Source organism: Microtus oregoni, unplaced genomic scaffold, assembly GCF_018167655.1.
Source record: "Microtus oregoni isolate MIOR12 unplaced genomic scaffold, Mior012 000002F_ref0000024, whole genome shotgun sequence".
NCBI lineage: Eukaryota > Metazoa > Chordata > Mammalia > Rodentia > Cricetidae > Microtus > Microtus oregoni.
The window spans coordinates 49,073,772-49,096,358 of NW_024543061.1; the positions used below are offsets into that span (position 1 = coordinate 49,073,772).

Here is a 22,587-nt window from a genome sequence, read left to right on the forward strand (position 1 = left end):
CGGCTGTTCAGACTCAGTTTCGCCAGCCGGGCGGTCCCGCTGGACGCCCCTCCCCCGTCTCCGCGCGCGCGCGTCTATTTAGAACCCAGCCCCAGAGTTTAGGGGCTTCTGGGACTTGTAGTCCTTTTCCACAGCCCCAGGCGCCGGCACGACCTGGGACTCGGACTACATTGCCCAGGGAGCTTCCTGGCCTATATAAGCAGCCGGGCGCCGCTTCAAAGTGCAGTAACCATGTGGATGTTCTGCTGAAGCTTTTCCTCAAGCCTGCTGGGGTGGGAGGAGAGGAGGAGGTGGTGGTGGTGGTGGAGGAGGAGGCAGGGGGTGGAGAGAAAGAAAGCGCACGCCGAGAGGAGGTGTGGGTGTTTCTCTCCCATCCTAACGGAACGAGCTCCCTCTTCGCGGATATGGGATTGCCCAGCGGCTGCTAACCCCTCTGCTGGTCCTGCTCCCCCAAACCGGCGTGGCTCCCCGGTCACCAAGGTAGCTGCTGGGGCCGGGCAGAGGGCGAGGGGAGTTGGCACTGGCTCCCGTGCGCAGAAGTTTTTGCCCTGATCTCTGGGAGCTTTTTTTTTTTTTTTTTTTTTTTTTTTTTTTTTTTTTTTGGTGGCTTTGCATGCACTTGGCGTGTATTTTTGGGCTTCTTTCCCTGCGAGCAATTTCGGGAGGAGGTCTGATTTATTTACTTAATTTTTTTAGGTTTAAACAACCCCAAATGTCCTCGACTCTAGTGACCAGCTTCAACCCCCTTCCCTGTACTGAAATGGCATTCCCCCAAGTTGGAAACTCTTGGAGTGGTTGCAGGAAATAGTTTTTTTTTTCTCCTGTTGGGAAGGGGGCAGTTGAGGGGTGTCATATGAGTTTTCTCAAGGAAATAATCTTTCTAAAAATGTAGCTAGTCCTGTTGCGCCGCATGGCTGGTAGAATAATGCATGCGTGGGGGCCCCTGTGTGTGTGTGTCTGGGGGGGGGGGGTGTTGAAAAACGGAAGAAAACCCGGGGACGGGGGGGGGGGGGGAGTGGTGAGGGTAGACCCAACTCGTGTCCAATGGGGATGCAGGTTTTGTATACTTGGCCTCCTCCACGCGGGGAAACAAGTGCTTTGGGATCTCCTCAACACTTACCTTAGTTCCACCTCCGGCATATTCGAAGTTTCTGCGTGCCTGATCTTTCTGGTTAGCTACGTACTGGAAATAACCAAGCTGGGTTTGCTGTTATCTGAGGGCAAGAGATCCCGCCGATTTGGCTGCTAAATTGGGAGATGAGGAGTGGGGATCTGCAGGAAACGGAGGCAAAAAGGTCGAAACTCGGATTTGGGAACATTTCTTATAGACCCTTGCGGGGTTTCCTACTCAGTCTTCTTTCTTTGTAAATATTTAGGAGCTGACTTCAAGGGAGCAGGATTCGCATCCTTGGCTGGGCGAGCTTTGACTACAGAGTGCCTGACCTGGGTCAGGTGAGTGTGGAAGTCGAGTCAATAAGTCAATAGGGGGATTTGTCCTAAGCCTTTCCGCAAGTCCTCTTGTAGCAGCCATAGAGAAGCGGAGAGAAAGAAACTGTGGTCAAAATTGGTCATGATCTTTGCCGAGTAAAGATCCAGTGCCAACCACTTTTGAAGGTGGCTCAGAATTGAAGCTGCCTGATGTTTGGGGAAGGGGGGAGGCACCAAACGACAACAAAATGCAATAAAATGGGTCTATGGGAGAGGCATGCTGATTATTTAAATTCCAAACGATGCAGAACTTTTCCTCTGCCGAGGTCTTTAAGCAAAAGTGAAATACTGCTCCCCTTCACACATTGCCACTTTGTTCTTTTTTGTTGTGGACGTGCACGTAATCAGGGGGCTGGGCTGTAAGAAATGAAAGTGGCGAATTGAAAGACTGAGAACTTCATAAACGGGAAGTTAGAGTTTGAAAGAATAACACAATAGCTTCCAGGATTTGACTGGAGCCACCTGAACGTCAGGGAACCCAGACTGCTTCTCTTGTTTTGATATGTGTTCTTGGAAGCAGAGCTGAGGGCAGCATTTCTCTGTCAATACAATGGCTCCTATTTTTATTTATTTATTTATTTTATGCCCTAAAATGGTCCCACTCCATTTCTAGAAAGTATAGCCTCTGTAGGGGCACACACACCCTCATAGTTGCAGGGTTTTTTTTTTTTTTTTCTTGTGAAATTTTTGTGAACCTAGTAAACAACAGGTTAATAGGGGCTGGGGAGCTGTGGGCAGCTGGTTCTTGGTAACTTTTTTAACGTCCTAAATATTTAGCTGTTCCCTGGGCTACAATCTTTGGGCTTTTCTAATTAGGGAATAAAAGCCAGATACTTCATTATGGTAGTATAATGCTTTTGTTTCCTGCTGATAAGATCCTCAGGAGTACTGGTGGAGCGGGCAGCTTTCGGATGGGAAGGTTGGTTCTTCTATGGTCTAATGTTGACCAAAGATTGGGGCAGTCCACTCTTCAGAGTATATTGCAGACAAGGGGCAACTGGTCCTCAGAGTCTTCTCTACCTGGTGCCTAAAAATTATGAGACTGCCTTGTTAGGATGTAGTAAGCCAGGTTTAGAGCTGTGGCTCACAGAAGGCCTTAGATACGGGAAAGAAACCAAGATGCAGCCCAGACAGTCATGTATGCTGCTTGTGCTGAAGTTTGTGCAGTGCTGGGGGAGATCGAGACCCTAGGGAAAATAGTGAACACATTGCTCTTAATGTAAGAGTTCTTAGTTAGGTCCCACCGATGATAGACTGACCATACCCTGATGTATGAAGGAACTGATATCATAAAAGAATGTAGATATTTGTAGAAGGATTTAATGTTGGGCCGAATTAATTTTGGAAAGCGTTATGCTGAAAGCTTGAGTCAAGGATAGTGGAGAAGGAAAACGAAACAAACCCCAGTGTCCATGTGCAGCATGAGGCCTTTCTCTTGCTTGAAGTATATCTTGACCGTTCACATCAAGGCATCTGAGCAGGCTGAAAGAGTCAGGTGTGTCTCTGCCTGAATAATTGGAGACCTTAAACTGTTTCAGTTCAATCTGTGGAATGCTGGTAACTTGGCCGGTAGCCTCCGATTTGCCTGATAGCAATGTTTTTCTTCTTCATTATTTCATTTCTTTCTTTTTTTTTAAATTATTTCTTCATTTCTATCAGTTGTGTTGATGTGTTCTTGTGAGCGTGTACATTGAAAGTACAATCTGCTCTTTGACTAAATCGAATCGGAACAGAAAATCCCATCAAGATTTCCTTCTAAAGCAAGCAGGGAAAGTTCTTGATGTTCCAAATGAATCACTCTGGTCTCTCCACGAAAGTCATTTGGGTGTTATCATCCATTCAGACAATGTGGTTCCTGTTGCCAGCCTTCTTTGAAGAATATGAGGTGCAGTGGTTGCTTAGAAGAGCAGTAGATAAACGTCACAGAAAAGATCTGTTGACTTTGCCCTCAAAGTGTTTTTAGCTGCAAGAATATGACTACAGAGGTGGGGGTGGTAGTGGGATACTCTGGGACTAATTCAATGTTGTGCAAAGAACTGACTTGAAAAATCCACGTGGCTTTTTAGCTAATAACGATCTCATGGAATTTCTATCTGACTTTTTTTTTTGTTAAATATAAGCAGCTCTTTAAAAACAAACCAAACGAAACAACAGATACCAAATATGAACAACAGAAAAAAATCCACCAAAATAAAAGCAGGCCTGGAGTTAGGTTTCTAGGTCAAGCTGTCCTTGGATACTTCTAATTAAGGAATCTACACAAGGACAGTGCCCTGTCTTGTCTGCTATTGGTTTGGTTTTTTTAAAATAAAATGCATTGGATCTGCAGATTGCTGGTAACTAGAACTGCATGCCGTTGTGTTAGGTCATTTTCAGCTGTTGAAGTTTGATGAATGAAGGCCTGAAGTCAACGGTATGAATGACTTTACTTTTCTGACTCTTTCTAGTTGTCACGGTGTCTGTGGTTCTGAGGTGATTGCTAATGAGGAATGAGCTGAATGAACTCCTGAAGCCATCACCTGTTAAACCCTGTGATTTCCTAGACTGGACATAGTTAGAGGCAGCTGGTGGGACACATGTACCTAACAGACTGTCACCCCTGTTAAAAAGTGTTATGATTCAAGTGTGCTATGTTGCTTATTCAGCAGATTTCTTGAGTACCTGCTAGGTGCCAACTGTGTTCTAGGTGCTTTACAGCATAAGCAATCAAGTCTGTTCCTCAGAGGTTGTTGCTTGGTCTCTCTCTCTCTCTCTCTCTCTCTCTCTCTCTCTGTGTGTGTGTGTGTGAGTGTGTGTGTGTATACATGTGAAGGCCAGAGGTAGATGTTGGTTGTCTTTCTCAATTGCTGGTGGGAGGCAGTCATTGTAAATAAAAAGTAGGTGTTACAGTATGGCAGGTGCTAAGTGCTCTGGGGAAAAATCAAGCAAGGAGAGGATGAACAGAGAACAAGTGTGGGCCAGATTCGGAGACATTGAAACCCTTGTGTATCGTTGGTGGGAATGCAAGAGGCAGTGCTTAGCAGAACAGAATGGTTGCTCCTGAAAATATGAAACAGAGTTATCATAAGATTTGAAATTTCCATTTTTAGGTATCTAAATAATTCAAAGCAATGACTTATGCAGTTTGTTTTATGCTGAAAGTTGCCTCACTCATGTTAGCCAATAGGTTGAAACAAAACCCTCGAAGTATCTATTAATACATTAATAAAAAACAAAGTGCTGCTTATGTGTTCAGTGAGCTATTATTCAGCCCAGAAGAGGAAGAAACTCTTTTCACGGTATAGTCAAACCACAAAACACTATGCTAACTGAAAGAAGCCAGCCATCAGTAGACATATAGTGTATGATTCTCATAGTAGGAAGTCCGGTATGTGTAGTCAGATATTAGGGTCCGAATGTAGATTGGTAATATCTAGGGGCTAAAGAAAGGGGAAGTTGGTTTAATGAACACAGACTTTCTCTTTGTAAAAATTAAAAAGTTCTGGCAATGTATAATACTGGTAAATTTTATTTCTGTATTATCCAAATAAGAAATAAAAAGCAAAAGTTCAAGGGGTGTGAAGGGTGTGTTGTGGTTGGCAGTTAAGGCAGGGGTCTTCACTGTGTGGCATTTGAGCAGAGCTCCTCAAGTCCAGAGTAGAAAATGCGAAGGCCCTGAGGTGGAAGGCGGTGGGGCATGCTGGAGGCAGGACAAGGAGGCTGGAGAGGCTGCAGGTAGGAGCAGAGGAGGGCCTCGGGTGGGAGGGCAGTCAGGGTCCAATGGTGGAGAGGCTGCAGGTAGGAGTAGGGGAGGACCTCGGGTGAGAGGGTGGTCAGGGTCCAGTGGTGGAGGGGCTGCAGGTAGGAGCAGGTAGGACCTCGGGCAGGAGGGCAGTCAGGGTCCAGTGGTGGAGAGGCTGCAGGTAGGAGAAGAGAAGGTCCTCGGGTGGGAGGACAGTCAGGGTCCAGTGGTGGAGAGGCTGCAGGTAGGAGTAGGGATGGACCTTGGGTGGGAGGGCGGTCAGGGTCCAGTGGTGGAGAGGCTGCAGGTAGGAGCAGGTAGGACCTCCGGTGGGAGGGCGGTCAGGGTCCAATGGTGGAGTGGCTGCAGGTAGGAGCAGGTAGGACCTCGGGTGGGAGGGCGGTCAGGGTCCAGTGGTGGAGTGGCTGCAGGTAGGAGCAGGTAGGACCTCGGGTGGGAGGGCGGTCAGGGTCCAATGGTGGAGCCAGATTTTGCACACCAGCAGTTCTGAGGATTTCTGAACCCTGACAGGGTCCCCAGTGGGGTTTTCAGCCTTGCTGAGCTCAACTGTGCTTTCTAACGAGACTGGCCGGGCTGGCAAGACCACATACCAGATGGAAACTTGATCCAGGAGGCATGAGGGAAACCTAGATTTCCAGACTGGTTTGTCATGTGACATTTCCTGGCATTGAGGTTCATTTAAGGAGCAAAGGCGTCTCCTTTGCTGAAGAGTAGAGCTATCTTTGTTCTGTTCAGCAAATTCTAAGAAGCATCGGTTGGTCCTGGGCTTTCACCAGCCTTCTGCCCCGTCACCACCCTGCTAGACATCAGATTTCACTGAGGGGGAATGACCTGGCCCTGGGCACTATGTTTTCATCATCTTGGGCATGAGACGCTCCATATTAGTGATTCTTCTTGAAAACTCTGGAGAGAGGCCTTCATGGGGGCATTGCTAAAGTCCCTGATTGTAGTACTGCAAAGGTTCCATGTTCATCATCAAATGCTAGGAAGCAGTGGGCAAGTCACACAGCAAAAGACTAAATCTGTCTCAGCCACCCCAGTGTCAGACCCCAAGCTTTTCGCCACGTGTAAAAATTAGCTGTGTATTTAAGACTCACAGTTGCACCCCTTCCATTTGCTGGCTTTTCTTTGGTACGCAGACAGTTGAGTCTCTTGTTAACATGAAGATACCTGCATTTTCCTTTTTCCAAAGGTCTGTTCCGCTGAGGGGATTTTATTTCACTAAAAAAAAAAAAAAAAAAAAAAGTTTTAATTTTACGTGTGTGAGTGTTTCCCCTGCATTTGCAGAAGTGCACTGCCTGCCTGCCTGGTGACCTCGGAGGCCAGAACAGGCACTGGATACCCTGAACTGGGGTTGCAGATGGACTGTGTGCCAGTGTGCAGGTGCTGGGAACCAAACCACAGTCCTCTGTAAAGGAGCAACCGCTGAGCCATGTCTCCAGCCCCTCATTGGGGTTTTATTTAAGTAATATATATGGAATGAGTACAGTACAAAAATACTACATCCTTCAGAGTTCCTCATTTGTTGCACAATCCAATGTTCTCAATTGGTGTATTTTGACCTTTGTAGAAAATGAAATGATAGTTGAAGCCCTGTTCACTTGAAAGCTATCTTATTACAGAAGAAAAGCCTAGTACTTGCTGTATATAACTATAGCATTTCTCATTTGGTAAACTAATCTTACCCTGCAAAACAGGTACTCTCTTCTGCTTTTTTTTTCTTTTAAATATGGTCCATTCTAGAGATTGACCTAAGTCCTCAAACTTGGAAACTTAAGTGTTTTTTTTTGAGCCATCTCTTCAGCCCTGTTTGCCTGTAAGGGGAATTTTTACTATAGATTTCGAGCATAAGCCAACATTATATATTGTGGTACCTGCAAATGCTAGGAAAGTTGCACTAGGTTTGATGGACCTGGAGTTACAAGCCACGTTGTGAGCTGCACAGTGTGGGTGCTGAGAACTGAACTGTGAGAGCTACAAGTGCTCTTAGCCACTGAGTCATCTCTCCAGCCCCAGCAGTAGCTTCTTAATACACGGAACCCACTTGGTTCACCCTACTCTGCATACAGCATCGTTAGCTCATCCCCAATCTTGTCCCATCTGCATCCTCACACACTCCCCACCCCTTTATTCTTTGATTATTTGGAAGCCCATCTTAGACATTCCACTGCATCTGTATTTATCATGAATCCTTAGGGTTTGAATTCTTTATGTAGGTACATAACGAAATACTTAAAAGTCTGCAGCACTGGGTGCTCTTATGTGCCCATGCTGCGGGAGGGAGTGCTATTGGCATTCATTGCATAGAAACTGTGGCTGCTAACTCAGCAACTTATAGTCTGTCGTATTTTGGTAGTTAGATACAGAGGCATCGTCCAAGCCAGATTCTTTTTTATTTTTATTTGTTTTTGCCTTCAGGGGCACAATGTTTTCATTTTAAAATATGGCTAGTGCCACTGTTGGGCATCCCTGCATTTGGCATCCTTTAAAAGTACCGCTGTGAACTCGCAGACTGGAACATACTTTGTACGCTTTTCTTCATGGCGTTACTTTTCTTTGTCTCCTTTCAACCCACTTAGGTTCTTGAAATTTTTAGACTAGGTTACTGTGTAGCCCTGGTGGGCCTCAACTCGGTGATCCTCCTGCCTCAGCCTCCTGAGTGCAGGGATTAGATGTAGTTGTATATCACTATCCTCAGCCTTGTAGTTATTGATCTCAGCCAGAGAGTTGGCTCCTGAGGCTTTTGACAGAACCATGGAAGTTCTCATAGTTTTCTTCCTTTGTGTGTGACAAGATGTTCCAGGCTTATCTTTTTTATTTCTTGTCCCACACCATAAATCATCCTTTTCGTCAGGAAGCTCTTGTTCTTTTGAGAGGGAAATGAAATGGACACCTTTGCTTAGGACCGCATGAGCATTCTTGTCCTCATCTTGTAGGTGATAAAACCAAATTTAAATGATGAAAACTTAACGCCTGACTCTCTTCCCCTCCCCTCTTCTTTGAAGACAGGATCTTACTATGTAGCTGTGGCTGTTCTAGAACTCAATATATAGATCAGCCTGGCCTCTAACTCACAGAGATTCTCCTGACTCTGCCTCCCAAGAAAGAGCTGGGATTAAATACTTGTGCCACTGCACCTGATTTACCTGAGTGTTTTGTAATAACATTTTGATCAACAGTCCATTTTGATATGTCTGTGCTTATCTCAAAGGAGCCTGGAAATAATCTGAACTTTTTTTTTTTTAAGTTTATTTATTATGTATACAGTGTTTTGCCTGCAGACCAGAAGAGGGCATCAGATTTCATTACAGATGGTTGTGAGCCACCATGTGGTTGCTGGGAATTGTACTCAGAACCTCTGGAAGAGCAGTCAGTGCTCTTAACCTCTGAGCCAATTCTCCAGCCCCAATAATCTGAACTAAAAAAAAAAATTGGTCTGACTTTCAGTGTATTCCGGGATAAGCAAAAATGCTATTGCCACTCCTTAGTGGCACTCCATCTAGATAGGGAAGTCAAAATTGTGGATCTTGCTCAACTTTGCAATGCAGTCGGATGAATAGAAGCCATCCACATGTACTGCAGTGGTGTAGACGGGAGGCATCTTGGGAATAGCTCCTACATGGAAATCCTGAAGCTCACGTGCATTTTCTTCATGTTATACACATCGTCTGACGATACTCTCAGGCAAAACTTCTGTGGTTTGTGCATGGAAATAGTTTTTGGTGTGGATTTTTTTTTTGTGGTATCATGTCAGCATTCAAGAAGTTATGGAATTTTGAGCATTTTGAATTTTGTATTATCCTGGCATAACCTGTACTGAAACTGGGCTGTGGAGATAGCGCAGAGGCAGACTATTCTTATTGTGTGTGAAGCAGCTCAGTGCCAAAACAACAACAAAATTAACCCATGTGTTCCTTGCAGCACCTACCCCCCTCCCATATACAGGCAGAGAGAGGGACCATGCAAGAGGACACTGCTGCTAAGTTCAGTATTTCTCTTGTTGTTGGATTCAGTCAGAAGTTTGAGAAATACTGTTTACACTTTTCTGTCCATGTTGTCCAAGGCTCAGCATTGGGTATCACCTGGGAACTTGTTAATTGTCCTCTTGGGTCCTGCCTAGACCTGTATCAGCTGACATTTAGGAAGACCCTCAGGTGATGTGTACCCTTCTATGCTTGAGAAAGTCTGTCCTAAAGGATGCCTGCCCAGTCTTGTTAGCAATGGCTTTTTTATAGTCCCTGTGTTTCATGGCCAGTTCCCACCTGTTGAAGCTCACCTTCGTACATGCCCCTGGCAGCCTTCTCCATTTCAGGTAAATGGGAAGACAGGCCTATTCACCAGGCAGAATTCTGACTGAGAGGGAGAGGGAGGAAGAGAGAGAGAGAAAGAAAGTTTGAGAACACTTTTATGGCCTTGGACCTAGAGGCAGAAAGAGACCACAAGCTACCTGTGCGCCCAGGGGTCGTGTAGTCACATGAAGAAACAAGTGCAGCTGCATTTTAACCTGCTGTCCATAGACACCGGAGGAATTGATGTTTGAGGACCTCTCAACACAGAACATCTGCACCGCTGGGTGTAAAGTTCCTCATCAGAAAAACCTGAGCGAAGGAAAACAACACCAGCCTCCAAGTGTCCTGGTTCATTTGCACTGGGGTGGGACTTTAATCTGGGGAAAGATTTTTATTTTGTAACGATAGCTTAAAAGCATTTCATATGTATTTCTGAATAGAAAAGACTTAGGGACGTTCATTTGTTTGCCTTGCGCGCGTGTGTGTGTCTTTGTGTGTTCTGCCTTCTGTGTACTTCACCCTCTTCATGTTGTCAAGTCCTTCTATTCCCTAGGATCCTGCCCAAATTCTTTTTCCTTTTACTTGAGACTCCTGTCATTTGAAACTCTGTCTCTTAAACTCTGTTTTCTTCACGGGGGTGTTTTGTTTTCTTATCCGTCAAGAGTACCTAGCATATTAAAAGAGTGCAAACCATATTTGTTGAATGAACTAATCCATACCCACTTTGCCTTTGAGGGTTGCAGGTGCTTTCTCAGAAGAACCTAACACTCTGTACCTCCGTGCTGATTAAATCTTTTCTGAATTGCCGTATTACTGTGGAAAGCCCTTTGGTGTGCAGAGAGATGTGAAGAACGTGGAGAGATGCATTAAGCTGCTCTTTTGGTGGGGTTTGAGCTCTTGCTCACTACAGCTCTCTAGAGGACACCCAGCTTGGGGAATTGCTGGCCATGAGACTAGGAGAGTGGAACCGAGAGCAGGGTAGTGAGACAGACTTGCTGACGCTCTTGTTGCACCCTGCTGTACCACAGGATGGGGGCTTCTGGGCGACCTCCTGTTCACTGTTCCTTAGATATCAACAAAACATGGAACATCTGTGTGTCTGTTTCCTCCTCTATAGATTAGGTATAAAAATACCTGCTTGGGGCTGGGGGCTGGGGGCTGGGGGCTGGGAGATAGCTCAGTCAGGAAAGTGCTTGCCTGAGTTCAGTCCGCAGAGCCCCCGCACAAAGCTAAGTGTGATGGTGCATGCTTGTAATCCCAACGCTGGGAAGTGGGAGGCAGGAGATTCCTGGAAAGCACTGGCCAGTCAGCTCTTAATCAGAGAACCGCGGGTCAAAGTGAGAGCTTCTCTCAAAAACAAAAACAAGCCGGGCAGTGGTGGCATATGACCACATATGACTTGGGAGACAGAGGCTGAAGGATCTGAGAGTTCAAGGCAAGCCAGGTTTACAGAGTGAGTTTCAGGACAGCCAGGGATACAGAGAGAAACCTTGTGTCGAAAAATCAAACCAAACCAAAAAACGAACAAGGCAGAGGGCTCCTCAGGAGCAGCACTTAAGGCTGACTTCCCGGCTCCGCACACATACCATTCTTCCCCAGCCAAAACACCTGCCACCAAAAACAAAAACAAAAAAACTACAGACCTATCCCTGGGGTCATGATACGTCTCAACTAGGGGTGTCATTCGACTATGTCAGGAGACACTTTTGCTTGTCCCACCTGTGGCTTTTGGGGTGAGCTCCAGTTGGTAACCAATGTCGAGGCCCAGGATGATGATCAGTGTGCTGTGGCAGTGGTTCTCAACCTGGGGGGGGGGGGCGTCACAACTCCTTTAGGGGGGTGCATATCATATGTTTGTATTATGATTCATAGCAGTAGCAAAATTACAGTTATGAAGTAGTAATAAAATCCTATTCTATTGTTAGGGTTTTCAACACAGCCTAAGGAACAGTATTAAAGGATTACAGGATTAGGAAGGTTGAGAACCACAGTGCTATGGTGCTGAGGAAAATGTCTCTATCGTGAAGAGCTCCTCCAAATGTCAGTCATGCCAGGGTTGAGGAACCCTCTGGTAGAGTAGATTTCCAGATCCAGTGGAAATTACCTCCCTGAAAAGACTGATTTAACTTAATTTACTAGTTCAGGCTAGTCAAGCAGAGCTTTCTTCAGAGGCTGGGGTTGACTTTCACTTTAAAAAATGTTTAAATCCCATTGATTTATTTGTTTCATATGTGCATGTGTGCACATGCGCATGTGTGCATGCATGCCATGTTGCATGTATGGAGGTCAAAGGATGACTTGAAGTGATCAGTTCTCTTTCCCTCGGGATCTAACTCAGGTTGTGAGCCCTGGCAGAGGCAGAAAGTGCTTTTACTTGCAAAACAATCCCACGGTGGGGCTTGAACTTCTTACCAAAATAAATGCCTCCTCTCTCCTCTCCCAAGTGCTGGGCCTGGTATCCGAAGTCCTGTAGTTTGCCATTGACTTCTCATAGGCTCTGCAACCTCCATAAAATCGCTAGACATTATTGACTGGTTGGTTTTTCTCACATGTAAAATGAGAACTGTTAGCTTGCTGCTGTTCACCACCAATACCCCAGTACTTTAACTGGCCAGTTCTGAGCTCGTGGCCGCCTTCTCTTAACACAGTCTTGGCGGGGACATACGATCAGATATCAGTCCTAGCCCCTTTCTCAAAGAATAACTCGCTGTAGAAGTTGTACCTGTGAGGGCAGCCTGCTGGAGATGGACCTAGGGACTTGTGCATACTAGGCAAGCTCTCTACCACTGAAATGCATCACCAGCCCTAAGAGACATCTTTTAAACTAACTGTTGCTCTGAGCTTCAGATTCCGAGTAACTGTTTCTGAGATTGTCTGAAAGGGCCTTGGCTCTTCCGAGATGATCACTTCCTTTGGGACGGGCTGAAAATGAAAGCATATGTGTATGACTCTTATGTCCCGAGCAGTGGCTCGTATAATGGAATCAATTACATGATGACAGACTGTGGTGTCTGCAAGGATGGTTTCTGATAGGACAAGACAAGGAGTGGCCTGGGTGAATGTGTGGGGAGGCTGAGATGGCACTGTGTCCAACTCCAGAATATTCTGAGGCTCATCCAGCTTTCACAGTACAAATCTCATCCGTCGTCTTTGCCCGAAGGAAGTTCAGAAATTAACCCCGAGAGAGCCCAGGGACAGAAACAGATAGTTGTAAAGAAACCCTTTTTCTCTGTCTTGGGAAAGCCACCCATAAAAGTGTTGGACTTTCTCTACCCGGGGTTTACAGCCATATTACCATATATGTCCCCGGGTGAGGAAATGGCGAGGAGACTTCTCCTCTGGACAGAGTTTCCTTGGCCTCTGGCCAGGAGATTGATCACATGCCAGCCACCCTTCCTTCTTGGGGCATTCCTTTCTCTTCCTTCTGAAATACCTCATGGCTTGCCTGACTCTGCCCATTGTTAACCCCTCCCATCTGGAGGCTGCTGGGCCTGACAGTAACGTGGTGTCTTCTTGAACTGATCCTCCACCTCAGTTCTGAGACCTGCTTGTATTCTAGATGCCTTCAAACACATCTTCACGCAGAAGCCCCTCTTTACCTGTCTAACTTTAGCCGAATCTTTTAGACGTAGTTATTTTTAAATGAGACAGCATTTAATCAGCGCTGTAATGGAATCAGCGCTGGAGGACTTTGGCAAGAACTCCTTGTTTTTGTGCCGTGTAAGAGCTGTGTAAGCATCCTCCCCCCTCCTCCACGCATGGTACCTTTGGTTTTATTAGGAATAGCAAGGAGAATGTTCTGCTGGAGTTGCTGCCGGCATGGATGTGTGTGTGTAACTTGCAATGTCTCTTTCCTAAACTCATCATTTGGAGCTGCTGGTTGGAAGTGCTTATCCTCACCTAACTCTAAGATGTCTGTAGGCAAACAGCGGCTTAGAAAGTACAGTGGAGGGCAGGAATGTCTCCCTGTTCTGTTTGCTGTGTGCTAAGCACACACGCTCTTTTCTTCCTTTCATTTAATCCACAGCATAGCCTTATGTAAGGTACCTTACAGAAGAGGAGGCTGTGGTAACTAAGTAACTCTGTCAATGTTACCCTGAGTAGAGGCAAGAGCGGGACTGGAGCATGAGCAATGGAAGAGCCCATGTACCTGCCCGCCCACCCCCCACCCAAAAGAAAAAAAAAGCATAGCTTTTACTCTGGTTTGTGTTCTCAGGGCTGGCTCTAGTCCTCCAACTTCACGCTTCTCTCTGTTAGAGCTGTATAATTTATGGCCTGAGGTCTGTTTTTGAACCCGCTGACCTCTTTCCTGTCCTTAGTGCCATTGTACGAGGACTTCCCCCTTCTACAGTGTTCTTCTGCCTGATTCCCACTCCTTTCCCCTCTTTCTTTCTTCACTTTCAGGTCTCATTTGAAATGTGCCATCTGTTTTTTCTGACTAGTCAAAATTAAGCTGCCACCAAGTTGTATGATCTAGTTAAATTTCTCCTCTTTTGAGGGGGTTTCTGTTGGGAGTGTAATCCAAGGCCTTATGAATACTAGGCTGGTGGTCTCCCACTGATACACACCCCTAAGCTAGCTTTGATTCTTTGCATGTATTTATACTGACCCTGTTCATCTTGTTTTTGTCCCATTTGTTTATTGTCTGCCTGAACTTGAATGTGTGTCTTTAGGACAGGGTCCTAATGTGTGTTGAATGTTAGGACAGGGTTATAATGTATGTCTTTAGGACAGGGTCCTTGTTAAGTTTTTACCCATCTTTCAGTGTCTTTGTGGGTTGAGTCAGATCAAATTTCAAAAAGAAGTTTAACTTAGTCTTGTTTTCAAATTCTTGAGTCCCAGGGATTCTTTACAAGCTTAAAAACAGCTAAAAACAAACAAACGAAACTCCAGAAACTAACATTGATATGAGATATGTTTGCTTATATTTATCATATTATAAACATTTTTAGATATTACACATGAGCATAGTAATTTTTTTTCTCAAGTGAGAAAATGATAATGGCCTCCAGAATAAGACAAAGCAAAATTTAGCAAGATGGCAGGGTGTGATAATCATAGCACTGTAGATCACTGTGGAGTTTGAGGCAAGTGTGGTCTACTTAGGAGGTTTGAGTCCAGTCAGGTTTCTGTATTGAGGCCCTGTCTCAAAAACTATATATATATTTTAAAAGGAGAAGTGGCATTGTTGGGTAGTTTTGTGGATCATTTTAAGGCCTGGTTGAATGAGAGATGCGCATAGCACACATCTTATTGGCCTCCTGTCTGCTGTGATGTCATGTCTTGCAGTCTCTGGATAACTCTAATGTAAACACAAGAGACTGGGGAAAGAGACAAACAAATGCCCTCGTGGAGCTGACAATTTAATTTTGCCTTTGAATCTTAACTGAAAGGGCCTTGGGGACTTCATTTGGGCTACTGCTACACAGGATAGATGAGTCATTTGAGATGTTGGGTATGACAGGGAGCTTCTGAAATTGGGAGGTGCTGAAGGCCTTGGTGGCAGGAGGCAACCCAACATCCCTCAGTCTAGAGACTATGTATCATTTCTTCAGCAGTCTTAGCGAAACAAAATTGCTCTGAGAACTTGGGAGTAGTGCTTGTCTCTGTTCAGTTTCTAAGGAGCAACATAGCAAACGGCCTAGAAACTGTGCAGTGGGTTACCAGGGGCAAGCTGAATGCTGTTGATAATACACTGGGCTGTGGAAGTGTTTGTGAAGGTATTTGAGAACGTGTTTGAGAGGTTCCTGTTTAGACGTCTGGGGAGTACTTTGTGTACCCCTGTGCTGGTGGCATGCACTTGTGTCACTGTGAAGGTGTTGGGTATCAAAGCATATGTGGGGGGCTTGATCACCAGGAAATGGATGTTGTGCTGGGGAGGCTGCTAAAGGCCCGGCTGATGGTCTGGTTGTCATTGGACTTTGTGTCCTTCCCAGTTACTGAAAGGCAACTGTTCAGCTCCAATAGCCAGGCGCCTTCATCTTAGCACAGAAAATGTGTGTTATTCTTGGCATAAATGTGCAAATATGTGGATTTATCTTGTTTTGAAAGTAGTCCTTGCTCTCTGGTCTAGGCAGATTGAGAACTCACTGTGTAGCCTAGGCTGGCCTGACCCTCATGCTGAAGCCCAGGCTTGAACCTGTGGTTCGAGGTCCACTGACCGGTGCTGAGCTGCTTTCTGTTTTCCTCGAGCAGCCTGTCCACTTGTAAGGAGCCTGTGACAAATGACAGCTGTGGTATTCTGGTGACTTCTCCTTGGTTAATAGATGTGTTCTAATTTAGACTCAGCTTGAGGAGTTCCTAACTTTTAAATTCTGAGTTGTGTGTAGGCGAAAGTTAAAATAATTTTTTTTAAGGAAAAAGAATATAAGTGCTATTATTTAAGTGCGTGCAGGAGATATAATGGATGGGAAAATGATAATAAATGAGTTTTTTTTTCTTCCTCATAATCAGAACTTTTAGAAAACGAAATGTAAAACCTATCTGGAGCTGTTTAAAAGGAAATGAACATCGCTCTCTTTCAGTCAGGCTGAGCTTCAGCCTGTTTTTACAGCAAAGTGGGAGAGGTTTTAAATAATTAAATTATCAGCCCTTTGAAGAGATCTCTACCATCCCCCCTTCCCAGCAGGGCCTCTGGTTTGATGTGGGAAGAGGGAGAGAGGGAGTGGAGTTGTGGGTTGACTCTCTGGGTGGTGTGAATTCGGGTACCTGAGACATGCTGTACTGGCAACGGGCACCCCATGGGCTTGCAGAGGATTTAAATATCTCTGGGCCTGTGTTTTTTTCCAGCCTTTTTCTTAGCAGTATCAACCAAGTAAGAAATGTATTTCAAGTAAAGGACTCACAAGGTGAGGGCAGAGGTGAAGGAACATGCTGAAGTAACTGGAGGTAGTGTTTGTTTTAATCTTGTTCAAAGATGCAGAAATGAACACTGAGAGCCAGGGATTATGTTTGAGCCATTTTTGTGGATTGTTTATTGGTTTATGCATGTAATAAAACCAAGAGATGCAAAAATTACTCCCTCCTTCCACTGTCTTTAACATGTAAGGGTGCGAGGTTCGGAGAAGCTGGCCCGGTGTTTAAGGGCGCACAGCCAGAATGCACACAAGCAGTCTGAGTCTGTTTCTAAGCGTACACTCTTGTCAGCGTTCATATGCCATTTCTGACATGTGGGGTGGAGGTCAACTCGGTTGAGCTCAGAGCTGCTGTCCAGGAATAAAAAGAAGATTGTTCTTATATTTTCCATTGAAATTTAAAAAGAGCCACTTTTTAGGTCTAAGTTCTATATATCATTGATCTAAGACTTTAGACACTTAGCATTAATTAACTTTAGAAAACATCCATCCCCAAATAGTAACAGACAATTTTGGCCGTAGATAAGATGGCACCATGGGGACATGGAATCCCAGTTTGGGATTTCCCAGATTGGAACATGTTTGTCATGTCCCAGGTGCTGGATTACAGTGAGCGTGAGACAACAGCGGTCCTTCCCTTGTGGGTTTGCAGTGTGGGGGGAACAAATTAGAGAGCAGACAGGCGATGGGTTGACAATGACAGAAGGTCCAGGAGATGACAGGGTTGCACTGGAGGGACGAGTGGATGTGTATAAATAACTCCAGTTTTGGGAGCAAATAGAACTTCTTAGATGTGGTAGCGGGGCTGCAAAGGTGTGGGGGTTAGCCATAGAAGTAGTCTGTGGGGGAGGGGGGGAGGAGTGTCACAGGCTGTAAGAACTATGGGGAGCCTAGGAAATATTCACCCCGGCTGTCATTTTGATGGTGGAAGGGAGGGCAGACAGGACTGGAAGAGATTTTGGGTATTTAATTTTTTTTTCTTTTGAAATGGGGTCATGGGGTCTCTGTTATACACCCTGTCCTTAATGTGTCCAGCGACCCTCCTGCTTCAGCCTCATGAAGAGCTGGGACCACAGGTGTGTGCACTGCACCTGTTTCTGATTTTGCAAAGTTGTAAGAATGATCTGGTTGATGTTTCTAAATGATTATGCTGCCTGTGTTCAGAATAGATTAAGGGGAAACCCATGGTTTTAGAAAAATAAGACTTCCAGGTGAGTTGAACCCACACCCTACATGTGCCTCAAGATAACACAAAATCATAAATTTTCTTAAAACATGGTATGTTTTTCAGTTTTGTTTTTGATATAACTCAATTGTGCAGTTAGAAATTTAGAGCTGCCACCTGTGCGCTGAAATGTCATAAGGCTAGACCCTTTCAAGAGTCTAGTTAAGAAACGAAACTTGGGGTTGGCAGGATGGCTCTGTGGTTAGATCACTTGCTGCTCCTGAGGAAGACTCAGTTTCAGTTCCAGCACCAATATGGTAGTTCACAACTGCCAGTAACTCAGTTCTAGAAGATTCGTTGCCTCTTTTTTTTTTTTTTTTTTTTTTTTTTTTTTGTTTTTTCGAGACAGGGTTTCTCTGTGGCTTTGGAGCCTCTCCTGGAACTAGCTCTGTAGACCAGGCTGGTCTCGAACTCACAGAGATCCGCCTACCTCTGCCTCCCGAGTGCTGGGATTAAAGGCGTGCGCCACCACCGCCCGGCTCGTTGCCTCTTTTTTGGTCTCTGAAAGTACTGCATGAATGTAGCACACATATGGGTAAGCAGTCACACATGCATACATTTAAATAAAAAAATGAATTAAAAAGTAACATTTGAGACTAGGAAGATGACTCAATGGTTAAAGTGATTGCCATGATAAGGTAGAGACTACAGGACAGATTCCACATACAACCGGCCTGTAATTTCAGCTTTGAACGATAGAGACAGCAGATCCCTGGAGCAAGACAGCCAGTGAGACTAGACATATCAGAGAGCTCCAAGTTTGAGTGAAAGATCACGAGCCTGAGGATATTTCCCAACATCAACTTCCGCCCCCTATGGATGTGCACATACGTTCATGTGTGCCCCACATATGCAAACGTGTGGACACACATGCTTGTCACAGGCACACACACAAAGGACATGGGAAAAGAAATGATACTGGCCGAGACCCTGGTGAAAGTGAGGGGAGGTTAAAAGAATTGAAAGGTTTGGTGATGTTGAAGTTTAGCATTGAGACGTCATGTTCAACTCAACCTCCTCAGTCTTTTATTTGACAAACATTTTCTGCAAAGCATTGGTGTTGGACCTGCAGTTGTGCAGAAGGCAGAGCTCCAGAATTGCCTGTCCCTCAAGGGTGTCAGACATGCATCTCACAGATAGATGTGAACTTGTAACAGAGATGCAGGCTGAGGAGGAGAGAGCTCATGGGCAGAGTCTGTACAAGTTTCCAAAGCATTTGTCCCCATCCTGTGATGGCCTGGTAGGAATAACAATTGAATTGAGATCTGAAGGGCTGGTTTTCACTAGAGCCAGAGCTGTGGGAGGTATGAGAGGAGAGCAGGGAGTCATAGTGTCACCGTGTCACCGGGCTGGAGGTAATGCTCAGCTGTGTGGAGGAGAAGGGGTGGGCTAGGCGGGCAGCTTCATAAGCTTAGGAAGATGCTGTGAGCAGTCAGGAGCAGAACCCTAGAGACTGTTGCCAGCGATACAGATGTGGAAATCCCAGTTATGTAAAGAAGCCAGCAGAGCACATGAGAAGACCCAGGAAAAGTGTCCGGGAGAAAGAGAACAACATGAACAGTGTGTGCCGTCCCCTCTGGCATCTGTTCTGAGAGCAGATCTCTGTGCTCATGTGTTTATACTTGCTCCTTCCTTAGGAGTGGAGTCAAATATCCCCTTCTCTTTACCCATTGCTTGGTCAATGAGAAACTCGGACAGTGAGTAGTGGGAGCTCCATCCAGCCTCTGTGGCCCCAGTGTACAGGCACACTTCCCAGCTTACTCCCTCTGCTCTGACCCAGATTCTGGGAGAATCCTATTCTGACAGGTACCTCAAGCCAGCAGTCAGTCAGGGTGGTGGGCACTGGCACTTGTAGGTCATGGAGATGTCAACATGGCTTTATGCAAGGGGCTTTGCTGATGATTATCAGAGTTATGTGCCTGAGCCTCAGGATGACCTAGAATATAGCAGGGGACAGCCAGGCTTAGGGAAGGTCTAAATTCCTACACTGAGTAAATGGCAGATCTGGGGTTCAGTGCAGGTGCTTTGAGCCTGGAGCCTTCTGCCTGTCTTCCAGAGCTCTTGAGACCATACCATGTCAAGGTTGGAAGGAGAATGGTAAACCTCTGTGCAGAGAGGTTACAGTGCAGTCACAGGTTTAGAGACCATTGATACTTGAGTGGACAGATGAGAAAGAAAAGTTTTGGGACGCATCTGCCGCACTGTGGGGATGACAGTAGTTTTTCTAGCAGGACAGTGTGTTATACCAGGAGCTGAGACCCTCTAGACAAGCGTTTTGCTGGATTCCAGCAATGAACAAGAGATCGCATGACATGCTCAGCCAATGGTTCGTGCCTTGCACAGTCTGCAGTTCTCTGTCTTCAGAAAGGCCCGCATGCTGCATGATTAGGAGCTGAGAGTTGTTTTGTACTGTTGAGCTTTTTTTCTGATAGGGGAATTAGAGAAGCTAATTTATCTTTCCCTAAAGTGAAATACAACATCACGGGTCTTACAGGAGGTCATTTGTTTCAATGCCTTGCTGACTTTTTATGCAGAGGACCTTTTCCATTATTCCGAATTATTCTTTACCTCTTACCTAGAGAATAATAAAAACAGCTAGCAGTGAACGCTGAAAGCATGTCAGCTGCTGTTGCAGACACTTTGCATGGATAGTCTCATCCTTTCCCTATGAAGTAGATTTGTAGTGTACAGATGTGGACAGAGGTCTACGGAGACTGAGAAACGGTACTAAGATAACAGGAATAGTTTATGTGTAGAGAGCTGGGCTGGAGTCTTAGGCTGACTAGTAAGCCTGTTTTGTAGAACTGTTGGCACGGAGCCCTGGGTGTCCTTGTAGTACTGAAAGTTGCACAGTTATGATAGAGTTCTATAGCAGGTCGGTGCCTGCTCTTCTTTTCTCATAGTGACCCTGGTCATTGTGTGTGAAGGATACTGGGAGCCCTGAGTGCAGCTGGTAGAAACCTGCAGGCACAAATGGCCCACAATCAGATAAAGAAGGGCCTCCCACCCTGATTCCAAACAACAGGAAGTCTTCCTGAAGATTGTTGCCAGGCCCACTTCCCACCTCTCCCCTCCAGCTCTAGATGCCTGTTTTTTTTTTTTTTTTTTTTTTTTTTGACTCTACTGGCCTGGGTTTTTTCTTTCAGGACACAACTGATAATTGCTTCAGGGTCTCTGGTCCTCTGCACTTACCCCCTGCCATTAAAGGCAGACCAGGGGAGACCCAGAAGTTTCCAGCCAGCCAGACCTGGAAGCTATTTGTCTGCTCAAATCTTGTGTAAAACGGGAACCACTGCAGATTTCCCTGGGGAAGAATCTGCCCTAAGGATCCTTAGGTTGTTTTTTTTTTTTTAAAAAAAAAATTGGGACCTTTGGCAGACTGCCCAGTTGAGGATCATTAACTGTGGTGGGTGTACTGGCCTCTGTTTTCCGGAAAAATGTAAACCATGGCAAAAGGTTACTTGTTCAATTATCTTGTCTACTTAATAAGCATGTGGGTAAGAAAGAAGATGCTTAACCTTTCTTCTGATTGAACAAAAGTGTTATATGGCTAAGGTAGAAAATGAGAAATTCTTCAGTAGGGAAAAACTGAATAGAATTATCCATAAAGGGGAAAAAACAATTCTCCATTGCCACATAGATGATAAGAACAATCAACGTTTATGCCTCTGCCGTGGGATTGCTGTTGATGGAAAGGTCCTCTTCAGAATTTGGTCGACCTGGTATGACCCTGTGCCTCCTGATTTGTTAATTATCTGTGATGAACATGTAAACTTTACTGTTGCTCAGCTTCCCCAACAACAAAATAGGGTTGTTGTCTGAAGTTTTCTGTCCTGCCTGGTCCTACAGCCATTAAGTCTCAAAGAATCACACAGAGAGGTCTACATTAATTATAAACTGATTGGCCCATTAGCTCATACTTCTTATTAACTAATTCTTATAACTTATATTAGCCCATATTTCTTGTCTGTGTTAGTCATGTGGCTTGGTACCTTTTTTCGGCAAGGCATTCTCATCTTGCTTGCTCTGTGACTGCAGACTGTTTTCCTCTTCCCGGAATTCTCATGGCTCTGCCTCTGCTTCCTGCCTGGCTACTGGCCAGTCAGCATTTATTTAAAATACAAGTGACAGGGTACAGACCATTGTCCCACAGCATAGGGTTGCAGAGGTAGTTTTTGCCTCATGCCACACATGTCTTGAGGGTTCTGAAAGAGTTTTTGTTATGTTCTCAACAGTGGTGGATGTGATAGTCCTTAACAGACGTTAGCTGTTTGGCTTAGCAGTGATAGAGAAAGTCTAGTCTACACTACTCAGTGTCCCATTTTGTTGAATCTTGGAAGTCAAGCAGGGTAGGGTCTGGTTAGAACCTGGATGGGCCAAATAGCACTAACATAGACTCTTAGTGTCCTAATGCAGTACAGGAACCTATTGCGATTGTCAGGTTGCAGACCTTACTAGTTTTGCCATGCTTTGCCATTATAGAACACTGGGTTATAGCTGCTGCTTTTCAGTAAGGGAACCTTTCAGTAGCATACCCAGAAGATGATGCAGATTTGAAGGACAGCATCACATGGCTGTCTTCTGGCTTGGTCTTCACTGGAGTCAAATGCCCCTTAGAAGGACAAGCCTGGGAGGAGAGCATTAGTCACTCTGCATAAATATGACCCTGGTTGTCTTGCCTAAGCACATTCCTGCCCTCCTGCATCCATCAACTCCCCACTGGTCCTCTCGAAGGCCAATATGTACATAAATTTGGTCTGACTCAAACAGAAATGTTTTCTAAGAATTAGTTTCACAACTGGGATACAGCTATGTAACAGAGCACTCACCTAGCCTATCAAAACCCTGAGTTCAATCCTTAGTGCCAGGGAAGCAAAGCAATCATCTTGTGTTTTTATTATATACAGTCTCCCATTTCACTTAAAATAGATCACAGTTTTGGATGGAGGGTATAGCTCAGAGGTGGAGCACGTGCCCAGCATACATACA

General features: G+C 45.3%; 1 protein-coding gene across 11 annotated transcripts in view; it reads left to right on the forward strand.

Moving 5' to 3' along the window:
* Positions 1–275: 275 nt before the first annotated feature.
* The window catches only part of Itpr1 (inositol 1,4,5-trisphosphate receptor type 1), a 339,707-nt gene continuing 317,395 nt past the window's right edge, over positions 276–22,587 (forward strand). For 10 of the 11 annotated variants that reach the window (XM_041641645.1, XM_041641653.1, XM_041641709.1 and 7 more), the window contains exons 1-2: positions 276–480; positions 1,377–1,452. The gene's annotated coding sequence lies outside the window, so the exon portion shown is untranslated. The remainder of the gene's footprint in view (positions 481–1,376; positions 1,453–22,587) is intronic. The other variant, XM_041641727.1, reaches the window with a different exon arrangement.